Source organism: Halichoerus grypus, chromosome 1 (genome assembly GCF_964656455.1).
Source record: "Halichoerus grypus chromosome 1, mHalGry1.hap1.1, whole genome shotgun sequence".
NCBI lineage: Eukaryota > Metazoa > Chordata > Mammalia > Carnivora > Phocidae > Halichoerus > Halichoerus grypus.
This window is the reverse complement of record NC_135712.1, coordinates 151605274-151626520: the sequence shown is the minus strand read 5'-3', so window position 1 is coordinate 151626520 and position 21247 is coordinate 151605274. Positions and strand designations below refer to the sequence as shown.

Genomic DNA, 21247 nt, shown 5'->3' with positions numbered 1-21247 from the left:
TATTAGATGCTTTGCTGTCTTTGTCGAATAATTTCAACACTTTCACCATTTTCTTATTAGCATCTGCTAATGGACTTTTCCCATGCAACTTGAGATTTTTTTTCTGGTTCTTCCTATGATAGGCAATTTTGACTTGTATTCTGGACATTTTGAATATTATATCATGAGACTATAAGTCTATAAGTCCTATAAAGAACACTGATTTTTTTTTTAAAAGTGGGAAATGTGCCTGGTAGAGTCCAAGCCACAAGTTTGGACCAAGTTTCTATGAGTGTGTTTTCAACATTACTTCCCTTCATAGAGCTCGTTGGATCTATCCTATGTCTGTGTCCTCACTTGCCACTCTGGAACCTGGCTGTGGCTTTTATCTTGGTCAGTTCTCAAAGTCTTTGGCTTGCCATTTGGAACTGGACCCACACATGTTGCAGCTTGGTGATGAGCATGGGAGTTTTTAAACAACTTCACTGTTTGCTTTCCTAAGCTTCTGCCTTTCTGTGACCTCCTTGATGTTTTCTGGTTCTCTGGGACTCTCTTCTTCAGGCCTCCACCCAGAAATCTGGGGCTATAGTTATCCTGTTGTGTTCAGGATTCCCAATGACTGCAGCTATTTCTATGACCAGATGGTGGGAAGCCAGAGAGAGGAAAAAAAAAAAAAAACAGCGGTTGGAACCACTGTTGGTCACAGAACCTCTTGGAACACAGACTCTCATATTGCTTAGGTAGTTTCCCTCTGTTTCAGAATTTTAGGTGCCTGCAGTCTCCCATAGCTGCTACAGTTACTATCACCACAGCTGCCATAGCAGGATTATCACTGGGGCATGAGAGAATGGAGAAAATACATATTTATTTTTTAAAAAGGAATAATGCATTTTCTTCCACTCAGAGCATTAGAATTCCCCTTCCTGATCCTTTAGCCAGAACTAGAGGGCTTCTCCTGGAGCTCTTTCTGTTCATGTTGAAGACCAGTTCTGCATTTGGGGCTACTTTGAATCCAAGCCAAGGAATACCAGAGTGGGGGAGGGATGGTAAACTCACTGCAGGTTCAGTGGTGTTTTGGGATAATGGTCTTCTTCTTCAATTTGGCTCCTATTGTTTACCTTTTAGAACGATCAGCTGCCCTATGCCTTCTATCCAGGTGGAGTGTCATTGCTCTGTCTTCCCTGGAATTGAAACTGATCAAACACACCTTATTAGACTCTAAAACTAATGTCCTATTTTTCCCCATTGTGCCATGATACTTTTTTCAAAGATTACCATGAGTGAAGATCTCCTTCCTCATGTGTTAAGTGAGACCCAACTCATAATCCTTTGGATATCCTAAATATTGAATGTTAAATTTCCTAGAATTGGTCAAAGTTACTCCATGACATCAGCTTTCAGCTGTTCTTTTGGAATCCCTGGAACTTCCTTATCTAATACTGGTGTGTGGAGGCAGAAAACCAATCCTATCTGAGTGGCTGCTAATTCATGTGTCTTATCTCACATAACTATCCTTACCTGCTTCCCTGAGCTGTTTCTGTGCCTGATGGAATAAAAAAAAAAAAAAAAAAAAAAAAGGTTTCTTATTAAGTGCTATAAGATAAAAAAAGCTCTTTATTCACACTTCCTAAAGTTATCTATCACAATTTGTTGCACTAGAGAATTTACCAAAGAGCTTACCAAACTAGAAAAGAACAAGTTGGGGAAGAGGATGGAAAATCAATCTATCCTACTTCATATGCCAATGCAACCCCAACCCACCCTCTTATAAAAATAACTAAAGGACACATCATTTGTTTTATCTTGAAATTTTGGTCATAACAAAGCTATTAATCCCTTATCACTTGTGATAGATTGCAAAAATGGTGCAAATTCTCCATCTTTTTTTTTTTTTTAAATATATTCTGTGCCCTTTTTCATTGACTTTGTAACTCCTCAAGAGATGATGTCTATTCTGCTTAAATCTGGGCTGGCTCTGGGACTTTCATTGGCCAATAGAATATGTGGATGGGATGCCTTGCCAGTTCCAAGTCTAGGCCAGGAAGACCTGCATGCTTCTGTTTACTCCCTGCGAACCCTGCTGAGCGACCATGCTAATAAGCTCAGGTTAGCCTGCAGGAGAATGAAATACCATATGGACTAGAGATGAGCCATCCAAGCTGATCCTGGTCTCCACCAGACTCAGTAGTTGACTATGAACACATGAATGGGCCCAGCTTAGACCAGCTGAGCCAGGCTCAGATCAGCAGTCACCTCATAGCCATAAGAGCATTAATCAAGTGTTCTTGTGTAAAGCCAGTAGTTTTAGGTGGTTTGTTATTCTGCAAAATCTAACCAACACATGAGACAGGAACTACTTTTATCAATTGAAAAGACCCTCCATTGCTCCCCAAACACACACACACACACACACACACACACACACACACATAGAAGGAGGGAGGGAGGAAGGGAGTGAGAGAGAGAGAGCGAGAGAGAGAGAGAGAGAGAGAGAGAAAGAAAGCAGAATGTTTGCAATTGAGCTGCACTTAGAAACACTACTCTGCAGTCCCTAATCATATGAATGACAGTCCCAGCACCTTTACAAGCCTGCCAGTAACTATTAGCACATATCTAGGAAACTGACAAGTTTTTTCATATATTTTATGACTCACATTCCGCCATTGCAGCCATAATTGCCATGAGAATGCAATAGTGCATGGATCCCTATCTTCAGCACACATCTTCCTTCTGAGAAAAAAGGAGACTGACTTGTACAGAATGACTTTTTTCATGTGAAGGAGAAAAAGAAGCCCGCAACTGAGACTATGTAGAATGGTGCTGCCCAGACTCTCATTTTGTATTCTCAGACCTAATTAGCTCTTTTGGACCAGATTGTTTGCAATGAGCTCCAGAAAATTGAGTATGATTTACTCAAGGCAAACAGGGTTCAGTTGTTAACCTTTCAGTCTTTAACGAGGCAACATCTTAAGGATGAACAACAGTAAACAAGGAAGCTTGCCAATAAGAATCAAGACTGTGCCAGGATCCAATTTTACACCCAAAACAAGTCTCTGGAGAAAAATAATTTTTCTGGCATGAAGTGACAGTGCGGGAAGTGCTAGAAAAGAGTATTATCCCAACTCAAAGCTAAGAATTCAATTTTGGGGTGTCTAATATTGAGAGTCAATTTAAAGCAAACAATGTTCTCATTCTGCTGCAGAACCTAGTAATAAATGATGGCTAGAACAATGTGACAATAAGATATCTGACTTCATAGAAATATGGTGGTGTTCAGGTAGAATTGTGTTTTCAATGTAGTCTTAGACATGAACATTAATAACATTAATGTTATGAACATTAATAAAACAGGTGATCCGAGTGAGTTGTGGGAGCCTACATGCATGTTTTGCCAGTGGTGGGAGGATCCCCTAGATGAGAATCTACAGCCAATACCCACCACTCTTGTAGCTGAGCTTCCACGTGGAATTGCCTACACTCTGCTGAGTGTGCTGAACCTCCTTATCTTTTACCATGGTGTCCTCTCTATCTGGACTGTATTTCCTGACTTTTAATGTCTGGCAAATTCCTCCTAATCCTTAAAGTCCTAATCAAATCATTCCCTTACAAAAGGAGAAGAAATCCCTGCTCCATCTCTTTTTCCCAGGCACATTATATATCTGGGGTTCTCAATAGACTAAGACACTAAAAGGCAACAACTGGACCATTATTTCTGGAGCCTGAGCTCCAAAGTCATACTGTTTGAGATAAATTAAAAAGAAGAAACAAACATAACTTCTGTAAATCTCAGAACATAATTTTCCCTCCATAGGTACATAGAGAAAAATTTTCAGGGAGAACATTCAGATTCTCACCAAAAAGAAAGAAAGAAAGAAACAAAAACCACATTATTTTTATTATAGCTCCTGGAACAATCTTACATATAGGCTGGAAATTTAGTTTCTGCTTCTTGATCAACTGGGGACATGACTTGGTATACTGGTGGTATACAAACATGGCTACAGTTATTCCTGTCCTGTACCAACATCCCTTTGTAATGTGATTTTGCAGCTTCTCTCAACACGAGGTGAAATCTATTTCTCGACCCCCTGAATCTGGGCTGAACTTGAAATTTGCTTCACAAGTAGAATGCAGTGGGAAGTCATACTGTGCCTGTCCTAAACCCAGGCCTCGGAGGACTTGAATTGTTGTGCTTTTTCTCTTGGGAAGTGGCCCAACTGTTCTGTGAACCTCTTGAGCTAGCACACTGGAGGATGAGAGACCACATACCTCAGAACCCAGCCTGCTCAGCTGGGCCATGTGAGTCTAGTCAGCCACTGAGAGGACCTAGCTGCTGAACAAAGATGCATAAGTAATGCAGATGAGACCAGAGAAACCATCCAGCTGAGCCCGAGCCAAACTACTAATCCACTGAGATGTAAACTAAATAGTAGACTGTTGTTTTAGGTTACTATGTTTTGAGATAGTTTGTACTCAGGAAAAAAATTAACTGACACAAATAGTCAAATATACAAATGTATACAGAGCCTACCGTAGATGGGCTCTGAAGGTTTTTCTTGACTCCTGGGTTGTTCAAACATCCTCCCTGGGTTTCTGAATTGCTCTCTCTTTCTTTTCTTTCCCAGATCTTCAGTCTCTTAAATCCCTCTGCTTCTCTGCTCTTCAACCTTGACTGTCTCTCTTTAGCTTTCAGCATGGGTTCTCTGTTGTGTTTCAAATCATGGGGGTTTTTCTCCCTGTACACTGTCATGGAGGGTTTCCAATTTATTGGAATATAGGAGAGGGATAAATTAATACAGGATACTTTTGGAGACTATGTCTTGTTCCTGGGATGCAATGAGGTAAGAGAGAAACAAAATTCCTACTTGCCACATTCTACCATTAGTATAAAATTTTGAGTCATTAGAAGAGAGTGGTTTTCATTCGATACTATCCCCCTTCCTTGCCACCTCAATCCCACCAACAGGGTGGAAGAGGTTGTGATGAGCTGCTGAACTTCCCACTCATGGCTGTGCTTTTCCAGTGGGAAGTGACTTGGTGGGTTTCAGGTCCTATGAATCAATTAAAAGATTTGTCCATCCACAAATATTTAAAATTTTGATACTGCCAATTATCCTCCAGAAAGTATCAATTTATATTCCTGTGCATGAGTGTTGATTTCCTCACTTTATCACAAACATTGTTTTTTTTTCTTAATTTTTCATTGTGTATATATATGCATGTATGACATATATGTAAAACATAATATTTTCCATTATAACCATTTTAAATGTACAGTTTAATGGCGTTAATTACACTTACAATGTTGTATGACTATTACCAAATATTTCCAAAACTTTTTCATCACCCCAAACAGAAGTTCTGTAACTATGAAACAATGATCCCCGTTCTCACCTCACCCCGATCCCTGGTAACCTGTAGTCTACTTCTCTCTGTATGAATTCACCCCTTCTAGATATTTCATATAAGTGAATCATATGATATTTGTCCTTCTGTGGCTGGCTTATTGTACTTAGCATACATAATATTTTCAGGATTCCTTGATGCATCTATCAAAACTTCATTTCTTGTTATGACTGAATAATATTCCATTGTATGTATATGTCACATTTTCTTTGTCTATTCATCTGTAGATGGACTGGGTTGTTTCACTCTTTGGCTATTGTGAATAGTGCTGCCATGAATATTCAAGTGCTTCTTGAATCCTTGATTTCAATTCTTTGGGTTTATACTTGGGAGTATAATTGCTGGGTCATATGATAATTCTATGTTTAACTTTTTCAGGAACTGCCAAACTGTCTTCCATAGTGGCTGCATCATTTTACATTCCCACCAGCAAAAGAGAGGGTTATAATTTCTCCACATTCTCGCCAACATTTAATTTCCATTCTTTAATTATAGCCAACCCACTAGGTGTAAAGTGGAATCTCATTACGGTGACTCCACATTTGGTTATGTTAGTGATATCTATTGTTTTTCTGTTTTCTATTTTATTTATCTCCACTCTAATCCTTACTATTTCTATCCTCTGCTAGCTTTGAGTTTAGCCTGCTCTTCTAGTTTCTCAAGATGTAAAATCAGGTTATTGATCTGAGATCTTTTTCAATGTAGGCGTTTACAGCTGTGAAATTCCGTTTGACCGCTGCCTTTGCTGCATATCACAAGCATTGTTAGGTTTTGTTTCATTTCCATTTATCTCAAACTATTTTCTAATTTCCCTTGAATTTCTTCTTTGACCCATTGGTTGTTTCAGAGTGTGTTTTATAGGTGGCACCTGGGCGGCTCAGTCAGTTAAGCGTCCAGCTCCTGGTTTTGGCTCAGGTCATGGTCTCAGGGTCCTGAGGCTGAGCCTCACATCCGGCTCCGTGCTCAGTGTGGAGTCTGCTTGTCCCTCTCCCTCTGCTCCTCTCCCTGTTCTCCGTCTCTCTCCCTCAAATAATAAATAAATAAAATCTTTAAATGGAGGGGAGGTGGATCAGAGGATGGGATAATTGGGTGATGGGCATTAAGGAGGGCAGGTGATGCGCTGAACACTGGGTGTTATACGCAATTGATAAATTATTGAACACTACTAATGATGTACTATATGTTGGCTAATTGAATTTAAATAAACATATAAAATCTTTTAAAAAAGAGTATGTTGTATAATTTTTCACGTATTTGTGATTTTTTTTCAGTTTTCCTTCAGTTAATAGTTTTTATCTTTATTCATTGTAGTTAGGAAAGATACTTTGTATAATTTCAATCTTCTAAAATTTATTGACTTGTTTTGTGACCTAACATGTGGTTTATCCTAGATCATGCTCCATGTGCACTTGAGAATGCGTACTCTGCTCTTGTTGAGGGGAGTGTTCTATGTACATATGTGTCAAATCTAGTGGTTTATAATATAGTGTCAAGTCCACTATTTCCTTATTGATCTTCTTTCTAGAACATCTGTCCATTATTGAAAGTGAGGCTATTGAAGTCTCCAAATATTATTTTAGAAATGTTTATTTCTAAATTCTATTTTAACTATTTTGGGACTCAGTTGTTTGGTGCATTCGTATATGTATAATTGCTATATTTTCTTGAAGAATGGATTGTTGAAGGCTGTAGTCATCCATTTAAGTGACTTTTGCAAACTATTTTTGCAAAGACTATTCCTTGTCACTTGATGTCACTGACTTCTCTTTAGTTTGTGTTTGGATAGTGTTTTGACAGAGATGTCCTTGAATATCAGGAGCTAAACAAACAAACCAAATCTCTGCCAGTCCTTATTGCCAATCTAAGGGGTGAAAAATATATCATTTTCAAATTATTATGTCGTTTTTCTTTTTATTTTCCTGGTAATTTGTGAGGTTGTCTCTTTCTTCTTGTTTCTTAGGCACTTTGTCAAAGGTTTAGTTTTTTTGATTTCTTATCATTTATAGAATTTCTTCAGATAGTCTTCATATGGATTCTTTGTTACATGTGTTGCAATTATTTTCTTCCACCTGCCAATTTTATTTTAGTATTTTTTATGGTGCCTGCATTAGAAAGAATTTAGATTACTTTTATGTAATTAAACTAAAGAATATTTCCCCAACGGCTTCAAATTTTATGTTTGCTTAATAAGGCCTTTCCTATCAATATTTTCTATAGTAAATCGAATTTCTTGTACATTAGCTTATTAAATATTCATTTTTGAATAAATATTATTTATTTACATTTTTTTGCTCCCTTATGTCATACTCTTGATTTTCTTCAAATGTCTGGTGCTTTTTTGTTTTTCTAAATCTTTCTTTCTGGGATTCCATTTATATTTATATACTACAGCCTGCTTGCACTGATCATGCGGCTGGAGGTTTATCAGTGTGATATTCTAATGGCTGGTATTTGGAGGGAGCATGTTCTCTGTGCTTTCTGGATGCATTACCCATCCGGGCACTCCTTGGCCTCTCCCACACAAGCACCCACATCACTGCCCAAAAGTTTCCATCACCAAGGGAAGAATCAACTTGTACAAATTTAATTCTACCTAAAATCACCTTGGTAGTTGGTCTCAGCACACCTTTCTCTTTCTTTTATCTTTTACTTCTGACATGGAGAAGCCTTAGAAATATTTTTGCTTTTCACACCTATCCTTTCTTTGTGTTCTCTGATCAATAGTCTCCTCTGTCAAGCCTGACTCCTTCTGCATTTTACTTCCATGTATTCTTCAACGAGTTTGATTCACCATGGAGCCTGCTATTTACTGCTAATGTTATAGTTTTGTTTTGTTTGCTCTAATACCATTTTTTTATGTCTAGAAGTAAAAGATATAGGTATGTATTCACAGATTAATATCCTGATCTAATTTCCTATGTATATTCTTATTCTTACTAGATATCTTTGAAATAAGACTTGAGTCTCTTTAAAAAGATTGGATTTAATAAAATATGATTAAAAATACATAAAGGAATGAGGAGAATGAATACAAATTGAAAGAAAAAACAAAAAATTAGTTTGATCTCTGTAGGAATTCAGGCCTTTGGTAGGTCTGGGGCTTGGTCCCGAAAAGGGATGGAAATGTCAAGGTCTGTCAGGAAACTGACCTTTGACTCACCCAGAAGTAAGTTTTCTGGGGATAGTTTTCATAGTAACTACAACCTAGTGAGTGGAAAGATGCTTAGCCAGAGTTTCCAGAAGGTTATACATCTCCCTTCTCAACGGGAAAGTAGTGGTTCTACCCATAATCAGAACTTTCTACAAGGATAGAATCAATGGCAGCTGGACATCTCAGAGAGGACTTTGAAAATCCTGGAAACCTTGGCTTTCAACTGGGAATGTACAGCAAGCTCTCTACATTGGTATGTTTCCATATCCTTTGCTAGCAAGTAAAATTCATAGCCTTGACTGTGTTTTTGGGAATCCTTTGCTATTTCCATAACTGTCCCACAATGAGAGTATTTAAACCATTTGACATAGAACACTCTTCTTTGGAATAAAGGGGATGCATACTTGGATCTTTTTCCATTATCCCAAAAACTCAATCTTATGATAGAAATGTAAGAGATAAATACACTGGTCATTCAGAGTTTGACTCTTCTTGGAAAAAAATAAAATAAATAAAAATACCTGATGTTATACAGGCAAACCCCAACATTGCAGACATTCTTTGTAACTCCTACTTGATGTCTTTTCCTATTTTAGCCCCAAGTTATGCTCTTTATGACATGTTTATACTCCTATTATTCTATGTTGATAGTTCTCTAACTGTGTTATCTGTATACCATTTATCTTCACATTATATTACATGTTCTATGACAGAAGGACATGTGCCAAACTTCCCTTCAAGGAAACAAGTCTGTACCTATGCCAGGACTGATGAAGTGATCTATAAATAACCACTGAATTTTCTTGCCAGTAAATGAACAATTGATTATGTCACCTTTTGTGGGTGTTATGGTGAGGTTCTCCAGCTGCTGATTTTTGCTCTAGGGCTATTGACTTGACCCCTTGTGAAAGTAGTTAATCTTAGATAAGCAGAAGATCCAGAAGCTGGATGATACAGGGAGAACAGAAAAATGTCCATGATGAACCTCAAATTCACAGTATCCTTATAATAAGGCATGATAAAATGCAACCCTCAACCGAGGAATTAAAAGACCCTTTGGTCAGGAATTATCCATTCCAATTATAGGCCTTCAGTTCTCCTGAATGACTCCTAAAAATCCAATTATTCTTTATTTATTCATCTATAAAAGAGTGAAAGAAGATGCTAATGTTTCCTTTAATAGGGTTAAAGAGAGTTAAGAGAAAAATTAGATGCTAAATAAAACTGCTGAGATGGGACGTAATTCAGATATCATTCTTGACATATTCACGTGCATTTAACAATAACTCAATGTTCAATTCTCAGTCAACTTTCAAGTATGGCTCAGTGTTTTCACGACTCAGTAGCTTTATGATTTATTACTTTTTCCAAGTTCTAATCCACATTGTATCCTTGAGTTACTTCTGAGCAAATGTCTTTTCTGTTCTGTGCTTCAATAAATCCCACCACAGAATTGGGTTTACAATAGAAACTGCTTGAAAGAAGAAATGAGTTCAAAACTTGAATTAAGTTTCCTCAGGTAAAAACAAGCTTTTTTTTTTCCTCCCTAAAGAACCTCGTTGAGCATGTGCCCACTCTTAAGGCAAGTAAGCTTGGACTTGAAAATAATTGACCAAGCTATAACATGAGGAACTGCCTGTGCCCCAGAGGGAAATCAATCAAGGGCTATTGTGAGGTTGTGATGTGCTTACTTCTCCTATGGGGTGGGGCAGGTATTTCTTGGATCATGGTGGCAAATCAATTTTGTGTTCATCCCTTTCAGTGCTGATTCTTAGGAGCAGAAACATCACTTCTTGACCTTCCTCAGGCAGAACTGATATCTCCTTCTTCCATATTCATCCAGAAGTTTGTACCTCCCTCATTTCAGCCTTCTTGAACTGCAAGGAAATGCAGTGGTAAGAGTGAGGATCTTGGAGACAGAAAATGTGGCTTCAAGTCCTGTCCCTGTTCCTAATTAACTATATATATAACTTAAGACAAGTTGTTTTCAAGGCTTCATCAGTAGGTTAAGGATAATAAAAACTTTCTCTAAGGTTTGTTGTGAGAATTAAATGTGCCAGTGGATATAAATCCCCCAGTGAATTGTTTGGCACCTGATAGGCACACAGTCAATAATAACAGGATGACATTTCTGCCATAAGATGAGAGGGAGAGAAGTTGGGTCAGAACCTCACTCTCTGTAGCTTGGAAAATATGAAAAGAAATAGATAATCTTATTGCTGCATCAGCCACAAACATGGAGTGGCCTGACTTCACATACAATCCTTTAAAAGTGTAAACAAGAGAAAGAAGGAAAAAAGTGCAGAAGTGCGCAAAGCTTGGAGATGTTCCCAATGGTATTTCCTCCCCATAAGCAAAGCAAAAGGAAAAGTAGGTGGACAGGGCACATCCTGACAAATCTTGCCCATATGTTCTAAATAAAAAGTAAAGTCAAGAGGATATCAATTGTCATCAGCACTGTGGCTCTGAAAGTGTTAGCTAATGCAGTTTATGTGGGAGAAAAACAGCTGGAAAAGTGAGAATAGAGGACATTAAATTACTTTTATTTGCAGATGATATGATTGTATACTCTTAGAACTCATGGGAATTGTCTGAAACACTGTAAGAAATAAAAAAGAAAATTCAGAAAATTCCCTGGTTGCAAAATTCATATTAAAATCATTACTTTTCTTATATACCAACTATAAACAGAAAATTTTAATGAAGGAAATATCCCATTTACAATACCAAGAAAAATATTTTTTTTAAAAAAGGAACAAGAAATATTCAGGGTTTATATGAAGGAAACTTTAAAACTCTTCTGAGAATTGTAAGAGAAGATTTAGAAAAATGGTCAGAATAGATTCCTGGATGTCTCAATATTATAAAGATAATTATCTTCTAAAATTAGTCTATGAAGCCTGTGCCATCCAAATGAGAATACCAGTGAGATGTTTTGAGGAAAACGTTATAGAATGATATTTTTTGAGAAATACATGTATAAAATTGCTATGATGATTCTTCAAAACAAGAAAAAAAATTGAAGGTTCAGTGGAACAATATCCGAAATCTAGAAAATATTCATCCAGGTAGACACGGATATGTTACATATGATAAAGATGACATCTTATTCACTGGGAAAACACAGATTAGTTAAAAAAAAATGGCTCTGCAAAAAGGAGTTGACTTTTGGGGGAAAAACTTGGATGGCTACTTCAGTCTTAATATAAATTTGAGATCTATTAATTGTATGAGTGTAAAAACTAAAACCTTAGAAATATTGTAAGAAAATGTGGATTGCAAAAAATCATTGAATTTATAAAGGAAATATTGGTAAAAGTAACTACATAAAAACTAAAAACTAAGCCATGGCAAAAACATGGTAATATGAAAAATCAAAGTAAACTGCACAAAATTTTATAATATGTACAATAATCTTATAAAAATGACTAAAAGCAAATATTTCAGTCATAAATTGTGTAATTTTACAGAAAGTAAGATGAACTACTAATAAATATAAAAATGCTCAGCCTCATATATTAAATGAATAAAAATAAAATAGATAGCATTTACACCTATCAAATTGGTAAAAGCAAATATAATTGATAATACTAATTCCAACAAGGGTCTTGGAATATGGGCACTTCCATATACTTCAAGTCCAAACTATACCACTTTGGAGTGCAATGTGGTAGTATCTAAGTTTTAAATGCATACACACTTTTGCCCAACAATTCCATTACCAGAGTTAGCCCTAGAGACATTCTTGCAAAACTGTACCATGATATGGAATATAGTTTTTTTGTTTTTGTTTTTGTTTTTAAAGATTTTATTTATTTATTTGACAGAGAGAGACACAGCAAGAGAGGGAACACAAGCAGGGGTAGTGGGAGAGGGAGAAGCAGGCTCCCCGCAGGGCAGGGAGCCTGATGTGGGACTCGATCCCAGGACCCTGGGATCATGACCTGAGCTGAAGGCAGTCGCTTAACCGACTGAGCCACCCAGGCGCCCTATAGTTTTTAACAGTTAAAAAAATCAACATAAATATAACCTATAGGATACTAGTTAAATAAAATATAATATATTCAAACAACAAAATTATATTCAGCCTTAATAAGTGTGATACACTGGTATCTACTATTATTAATAGGTTTTCAAAATATATTCATAAATGATAAAAGCCAGGCACAGATCAGTTGTAGTGACCAATTCCTTTTATATGGATGTACTGTGTGTGTGTTTTTTGTTACTTACGTATTTAATTGGAAGAAGATTCAAAACAAATTTTTGATACTCTCTATATTTCCCAAGTTATTGGGGATTGGAGGAATAAGAAACTAACATCTAAAAAATACACAGACTTTATTTTTTACAGCTGTTTTAGGTTCACAGCAAAATCAAGAAGAAAGTATAGAGATGACCCATATGGCCCTTCACCCCAAAAACACAGCCTCCCCTACCATCATCATGAGTGATATGTCAGAATGTATCCCACATCAGAGTGATACGTTTGTTACAATGGATGAACCAGCATTGACACATTATCAACCAAAGTCCATTGTTTACATGAGGATTCACTCTTGGTCTTGGGTATTCTGTGGGATTTCTGCAAATGTACAATGATAACATGTATCCATAGCTGTAGTTAGTATCTTGGAGTAGTTTCACTGCCATAAAAATCCCTTTTGCTCCACCGATTCATCCTTTGGTCCCCCAAACACTTGGCAATCACAGATCTTTTTACAGCCTCCCTAGGTTTACCTTTACCAGAATGCCATATACTTGGCATCCTACAGTATTTACTCTTTTGTATTTTTTTGTATTTTGTATTTTTTAAATTTTATTATGTTATGTTAATCACCATACATTACATCGTTTTTGATGTAGTGTTCCATGATTCATTGTTTGCGTATAATACCCAGTGCTCCATACAGTACATGCCCTCTTTAATACCTATCACCAGGCTAACCCATGCCCGCACCCCCCTCCCCTCTAGAACCCTCAGTTTGTTTCTCAGAGTCTATAGTCTCTCATGGTTCGTCTACCCCTCCGATTTCCCCCCTTCATTTTTCCCTTCCTGCTATCTTCTTCTTCTTCTTCTTCTTCTTTTTTTTTTTTTTAACATATAATGTATTATTTGTTTCAGAGGTACAGATCTGTGATTGAACAGTCTTACACAATTCACAGCACTCACCATAGCACATACCCTCCCCAATGTCTATCACCCAGCCACCCCATCTCTCCCACCCTCCACCACTCCAGCAACCCTCAGTTTGTTTCCTGAGATTAAGAATACCTCATATCAGTGAGGTCATATGATGCATGTGTTTCTCTGATTGACTTATTTTGTTCAGCATAACACCCTCCAGTTCTATCCACGTCATTGAAAATGTCAAGTTCTCATTCTTTTTGATGGCTGCATAATATTCCATTGTGTGTGTATACATATATATATATATATATATATATACACCACATCTTCTTTATCCATTCATCTGTTGATGGACACCTTGGCTCTTTCCACAGTTTGGCTATTGTGGACATCGCTGCTATAAATATCAGGGTGCACGTACCCCTTCAGATCCCTACATTTGTATCTTTGCAGTAAATACCCAGTAGTGCAATTGCTGGATCATATGGTAGCTCTATTTTCAACTTTTTGAGGAACCTCCATACTGTTTTCCAGAGTGGCTGCACCAGCTTGCATTCCCACCAACAGTGTAGGAGGGTTCCCCTTTCTCCACATCCCCACCAACATCTGTTGTTTCCTGACTTGTTAATTTTAGCCATTCTGACTGGTGTGAGGTGGTATCTCATTGAGGTTTTGATTTGGATTTCCCTGATGCCGAGCGACGTGGAGCACTTTTTTTTTTTTTGTGGAGCACTTTTTCATGTGTCTGTTGGCCATTTGGATGTCTTCTTTGGAAAAATGTCTGTTCATGTCTTCTGCCCATTTCTTGATTGGATCATTTGTTCTTTAGGTGTTGAGTTTGATGAGTTCTTTATAGATTTTGGATACTAGCCCTTTATCTGATATGTCATTTGCAAATATCTTCTCCCATTCTGTCGGTTGTCTTTTGGTTTTGTTGACTTCCTTTTGCTGTGCAAAAGCTTTTTATCTTGTTGAAGTCCCAATAGTTCATTTTTGCTCTTGTTTCCCTTGCCTTTGGTGATGCTTCTAGGAAGAAGTTGCTGCAGCTGAGGTCGAAGAGGTTGCTGCCTGTGTTCTCCTTTAGGATTTTGATGGACTCTTGTCTCACATATAGGTCTTTCAACCATTTGGAGTCTATTTTGGTGTGTGGTGTAAGGAAATGGTCCAATTTCATTCTTCTGCATGTGGCTGTCCAATTTTCCCAACACCATTTGTTGAAGAGACTGTCTTTTTTCCATTGCACATTCTTTCCTGCTTTGTCAAAGATGAGTTGACCATAGAGTTGAGGGTCCATTTCTGGGCTCTCTATTCTGTTCCATTGATCTATGTGTCTGTTTTTGTGCCAGTGCCATACTGTCTTGATAATGACAGCTTTGTAACAGACCTGGAAGTCCGGAATTGTGATGCCACCCACTTCGCTCTTCTTTTTCAACATTCCTCCAGCTATTCGGGGTCTTTTCTGGTACCATACAAATTTTAGGATTATTTGTTCCATTTCTTTGAAAAAAGTTGATGGTAATTTGATAGGGATTGCATTGAATGTGTAGATTGCTCTAGATAGTATTGACATCTTCACAGTATTTGTTCTTCCAATCCATGAGCATGGAACGTTTTTCCATTTCTTTGTGTCTTCCTCAATTTCTTTCATGAATATTTTATAGTTTTCTGAGTACAGATCCTTTGCCTCTTTGGTTAGATTTATTCCTAGGTATCTTATGGTTTTGGGTGTGATTGTAAATGGGATCAACTCCTTAATTTCTCTTTCTTCTGTCTTGTTGTTGGTGTATAGGAATGCCACTGATTTCTGTTCATTGATTTTATATCCTGCCACTTGACTGAATTCCTGTATGAGTTCTCGTAGTTTTGGGGTGGAGTCTTTTGGGTTTTCCACATAAAGTATCATATATCTGCAAAGAGTGAGAGTTTGACTTCTTCTTTGCCGATTTGGGTGCCTTTTATTTCTTTTTGTTGTCTGCTGTGGCTAGGACTTCTAATACTATGTTGAATAGCAGTGGTGATAGTGGACATCCCTGCTGCATTCCTGACCCTAGGGGGAAAGCTCTCTGTTTTTCCCCATTGAGAATGATATTTGCTGTAGATTTTTCATAGATGGCTTTTATGATATTGAGGTACGTACCCTCTATCCCTATACTCTGAAGAGTTTTGATCAAGAAAGGATGCTGTACTTTGTCAAATGCTTTTTCTGCATCTATTGAGAGGATCATATGATTCTTGTTCTTTCTTTTGTTAATGTATCGTATCACGTTGATTGATTTGCGGATGTTGAACAAACTTTGCAGCCCAGGGATAAATCCCACATGGTCGTGGTGATTAATCCTTTTAATATACTATTGGATCCTATTGGCTACTATTTTGGTGAGAATTTTGGCATCCATGTTCATCAAGGATATTGGTTTGTAATTCTCCTTTTTGATGGGGTCTTTGGTTTGGGGATCAAGGTAATGGTGGCCTCATAAAATGAGTTTGGAAGTTTCCTTCCATTTCTATTTTTTGGAACAGTTTCAGAAGAATAGGTATTAATTCTTCTTTAAATGTTTGGTAGAATTCCCCTGGGAAGCCATCTGGCCCTGGGCTTTTGTTTGTTGGGAGATTTTTGATGACTGCTTCAATTTCCTTAGTGGTTATAGGTCTGTTCAGGTTTTCTATTTCTTCCTGGTTCAGTTTTGGTAGTTGATATATCTCTAGGAAGGCATCCATTTCTTCCAGGTTATCTAATTTGCTGGCATAGAGTTGCTCATAATCTGTTCTTAGAATTGTTTGTATTTCTTTGGTGTTGGTTGTGATCTCTCCTCTTTCATTCATGATTTTGTTGATTTGGGTCATTTCTCTTTTCTTTTTGATAAGTCTGGCCAGGGGTTTATCAATCTTGTTAATTCTTTCAAAGAACCAGCTCCTAGTTTTGTTGATCTGTTCTACTGTTCTTTTGGTTTCTATTTCATTGATTTCTGCTCTGATCTTTATTATTTCTCTTCTCCTGTTGGGTTTAGGCTTTATTTGCTGTTCCTTCTGTAGCTCCTTTAGGTGTAGGGTTAGGTTGTGTATTTGAGACCTTTCTTGTTTCTTGAGAAAGGCTTGTATTGCTATATACTTGCCTCTTAGGACTGCTTTTGCTGCATCCCAAAGATTTTGAACAGTTGTTTTTTTCATTTTCATTGGTTTCCATGAATTTTTTAAATTCTTCTTTAATTTCCTGGTTGACCCATTTATTCTTTAGTAGGATGCTCTTTAGCCTCCATGTATTTGAGTTCTTTCTGACTTTCCTCTTGTGATTGAGTTCTAGTGTCAAAACATTGTGGTCTGAAAATATGCAGGGAATGATCCTAGTCTTTTGGTACCAGTTGAGACCTGATTTGTGACCTAGGATGTGATCTATTCTGGAGAATGTTCCATGGGCACTAGAGAAGAATGTGTATTCTGTTGCTTTGGGATGGAATATTCTGAATATATCTGTGAAGTCCATTTGGTCCAGTGTGTCACTTAAAGTCTTTATTTCCTTGTTGATCTTTTGCTTAGATGACCTGTCCATGTCAGTGAGGGGGATGTTAAAGCCCCCCACTATTATTGTATTGCTGTCAATGTGTTTCTTTGCTTTTGTTATTAATTGGCTTATATAAGTGGCTGCTCTCATGTTAGGGGCATAGATATTTACAACTGTTAGATCTTCTTGTTGGATAGACCCTTTAAGTAGGATATAGTGTCCTTCCTCATCTCTTATTACAGTCTTTGGTTTAAAATCTAATTTGTCTGATATAAGGATTGCCACCCCAGCTTTCTTTTGGTGTCCATTAGCATGGTAAATGGTTTTCCACCCTCTCACTTTCAATCTGGGGGTGTCTTTGGGTCTAAAATGTGTCTCTTGCAGACAGCATATTGATGGGTCTTGTTTTTTTTTATCCAATCTGTGTCTTTTGATTGGGGCATTTAGCCCATTTACATTCAGGGTAACTATTGAAAGACAGGAATTTAGTGCCATTGTATTGCCTGATTGTTATTGTTATTGTCTGTGTTCCTTTCTGGTCTATGTTGCTTATAGGGGACCCCTTTCAATATTTCTTGTAGGGCTGGTTTTGTGTTTGCAAATTCCTTTAGTTTTTGTTTGTCCTGGAAGCTTTTTAACTCTCCTTCTATTTTCAATGACAGCCTAGCTGGATATAGTATTCTTGGCTGCATATTTTTCTCATTTAGTGCTCTGAATATATCCTGCCAGTCCTTCCTGGCCTGCCAGGTCTGTGGATAGGTCTGTTGCCAATCTAATGTTTCTACCATTGTAGGTTACATATCTCTTTTTCTGAGCTGCTTTCAGGATTTTCTCTTTGTTTCTGAGACTCGTAAGTTTTACTATTGGATGCTGGGGTGTTGACCTATTTTTATTGATTTTGAGAGGGGTTCCCTGTGCTTCCTGGATTTTGATGCCTGTTTCCTTCCCCAAATTAGGGAAGTTCTCCACTATAATTTGCTCCAATATACCTTCTTCCCCTCTCTCTCTTTCTTCTTCTTCTGGAATCCCAATTATTCTAATGGTATCGCTTATCTCTCGAATTCTGCCCTCATGATCCAGTAGTTGTTTATCTCTCTTTTCCTCAGCTTCTTTGTTTTCCATCATTTGGTTTTCTATATCTCTAATTCTCTCTTCTGCCTCACTTATCCTAGCAGTTAGCACCCCCATTTTTTATTGCACCTCATTAATAGCCTTTTTGATTTCAACTTGGTTAGATTTTAGTTCTTTTATTTTTCCAGAAAGGGTTTCTCTAATAACTTCCATGCTTTTTTCAAGCCCAGCTAGTATCTTTAAAATCATAATTCTGAACTATAGTTCTGACATTGTACTAATGTCTGTTGAGTACGTCCCTGGCAGTCGGAACTGCCTCTTGTTCTTTTTATTGAGGTGATTTTTTCTATCTTGTCATTTTGTCCAGAGGAGACTAGATGAATGAGAGAACAAAATGCTAACAGGGTTACAACGTCCTTAGAAAATATACTCTAAACAAATCAGAAAAGACCTGAAACCGGGGGAAAGGAAAGGGAAAGAAAGAAAAAAGGAATAGAAAAAAAAGAAAAAGATAAAGATCAAAACAAACAAAAACAGAACAAAACAAAAAGAACAGAATATGATCAAATATGATCAGGCTGGTGCATAGATCAGTGGCACACACTAGATTTTGGGTGTATTTTGGTCTGTTAGAAGAAAGTGCCCCCCAAAATTTTAAAGAAAAAGAAACTTATATATGTACAAAAATAAAGGTTAATACGATGAAGGGATGGAATATGAGTATAAAGATGAAAAGTATAAAAAGTTTTATAAAAGGAATTGGTAAGAAGTTGTTTGAAAAAAGAAAGAAGAGGATTTAAAAAAAAATGAAAAAAAAAGGGAGAGAACATGATCAGGCAGGAGACTAGAACAAAGCCATACACTAGACATTTAGAGTATATTTTGATCTGTTAGAAGAACCTGTATCTCAAAATTTTAAAGAGAGAACAACTATATATATATATGCCAAAAATAAGGGTAACGACTATGAAGGGATAGAATATGACTCTAAAAATGAAAAATAAAAATGTCTTTTAAAAGAGGGATTGATAAGATATTGGTTGAAAAAGGGAAAAAGAAAAATTCAAAAAAAATAAAGACAGTTAAAAAAAATTAACACTGAAAGACTAAAGAATCATGGGGAAAAGCTATGACTTCTATGTACAGTATTCCCCTAGCGCTGGAATTCTGCCGTTCTCATTGATTGGTAAACTTGGTCTTGGCTGGTTGTTCTTGCTGATCTTCTGGGGGAGGGGCCTGTTGCCGTGGTTCCCAAATGTCTTGCGGGAGGCGGAATTGCCCCGCCCTTGCCTGGTCCGGGCTAAGTAATCTACTCGGGTTTGCTCTCCGGAGCTTTTGTTCCCTGCAAACTTTCCGTACAGCTTTGGAGGAGGAGAGTGAAAATGGCGGCCTCCCAGTCTCCGCCCAGGAGGAGCCGAGAACTCAGGGCCCCACTCCTCAGTGAGCCCCCAGAGAAAAGCAGTCAATCACTCCCATCTCCCCGGTCTCCGGCCGCACTCCGTGCTCACCTGGCCTGTGACTGAGCATTTCTATCTCTGGCACCCGACTAGGTGTGGAGTCTCCAAACCCAGGAGATCCCTGCGGTGCGCTCCCATGCTGCTCCTCTCGGGGGAGGAAGGGGCGTCTCCCTGGATCTGCCGCTTGTTGGGTCCCTGCTGGAAGAGCAGGGGCCCGACTGTGACGTGGATCATGGTTTATGGCAACCGCGAGCTGAGAGCCCGTGCCTGGGCTCCGTCTCTGCAACCGGCTTCCCCGCTCCGATACCTGGGAGCTCTGCCGCACTCTGGCACCCCCGGTCTTTCTGTGACCCTGAGGGTCCTGAGACCACACTGTCCTGTGAGGGTTCCACCCCCCCGCTTAGCCACTGGAGCGATGTCCCTCAGCGGAGCCGACTTCTAAAAGTTCCGATTTTGTGCTCCGCGCCTCTATCACTTGCCAGAAGCTGCCGTTGGAGGCCCCCTCCCCCGCTGTCTGTCCTCCCGAATATCGCTCGGATTCACTTCTCTGCATGTCCTACCTTCCAGAAAATGGTCGCTTTTCTGTTCAGAGAGTTGTTGCTATTCTTTTCTTCGATGTCCTGTTGAGTTTGTAGGTGTTCAGAATGGTTTGATCCCTGTCCAGCTGAATTCCTGGGACCAGACGAAATCCAGGTCTCCTATTCCTCTGCCATCTTGCTCCCTCCCCCCTCTCTCTAGTGTCTCTTAAGTCCGTCCTCTTATAATGACAACAATCCAACTGGGTTAGGACCAACTCCAAAGACTTTATTTTAACTTAATTATCTCTTTCAAGGCACTTGGATGAAGAGGAGACTTGGACACACTGAGGTCTACTAGGGATGTGTGTGCACAGAAGAAATGCCATGTGAGGACACTGGGAGAATGTGGCCATCTACAAGCCAGGAGAGAAGCCTCAGAAGACACCAAACCTGCCAACACCTTCATCTTGGATTCCTAGCCTCCAAAACTGTAGAAAATAAATTTCTGCTGTTTAACCACCCAGTCTCTGGTATTTTGTTGTGGCAGTTCTAACAAATTAATGCACTCTGTATCCTGCAACCTTGCTATAATTGCTTCATATTTCCAGGAGGTTTTTGTTTTGTTTTATTTTGCTTTGTTGATTCTTTTGGATTTTCTATTTCTGTTTTGAATGCTTCCTGATTTAAAAAAATAAAAAAATAACTAATGTATATATTTTTACAATAAATAATAATAGACACCATTCTCTTCCTGAATTCTGCTCTTTCCTCCATGTAGTACATGTTGAGGGTAGCATATAGTTATGTCCTAGTTCATGGAATGACACTTGGTATGTCTCCAATATGTGTTTCATTATAATGAATGAATTAGAGTTCAAAGAGACTGTTTGCTCCCAATTTTCTGAAAAGTTTTTGGGAAACTGACCTTTATGGGGATCAGAAAGGGTTGCTGAAATATGCAGAAATCAAAGAGAGGATGGAAGCTATTGCAGGAGGGTCTGCTCACCTTTTTCTAGCTGATCCTGGAGAGGAAAT

At 38.1% G+C, this 21247-nt stretch overlaps 1 long non-coding RNA gene across 3 annotated transcripts in view; it reads left to right on the top strand.

Annotated features, from left to right (window-relative positions):
• Positions 1 to 21037, top strand: part of LOC144382001 (uncharacterized) — a 332648-nt gene extending 311611 nt beyond the window's left edge. For 2 of the 3 annotated variants that reach the window (XR_013448412.1, XR_013448414.1), the window contains one exon: positions 20527 to 21037. This is a non-coding gene — a long non-coding RNA (uncharacterized LOC144382001). Of the gene's footprint in view, positions 1 to 10298; positions 10432 to 20526 lie in introns of all 3 variants that reach the window. The other variant, XR_013448415.1, reaches the window with a different exon arrangement.
• Positions 21038 to 21247: the final 210 nt, after the last annotated feature.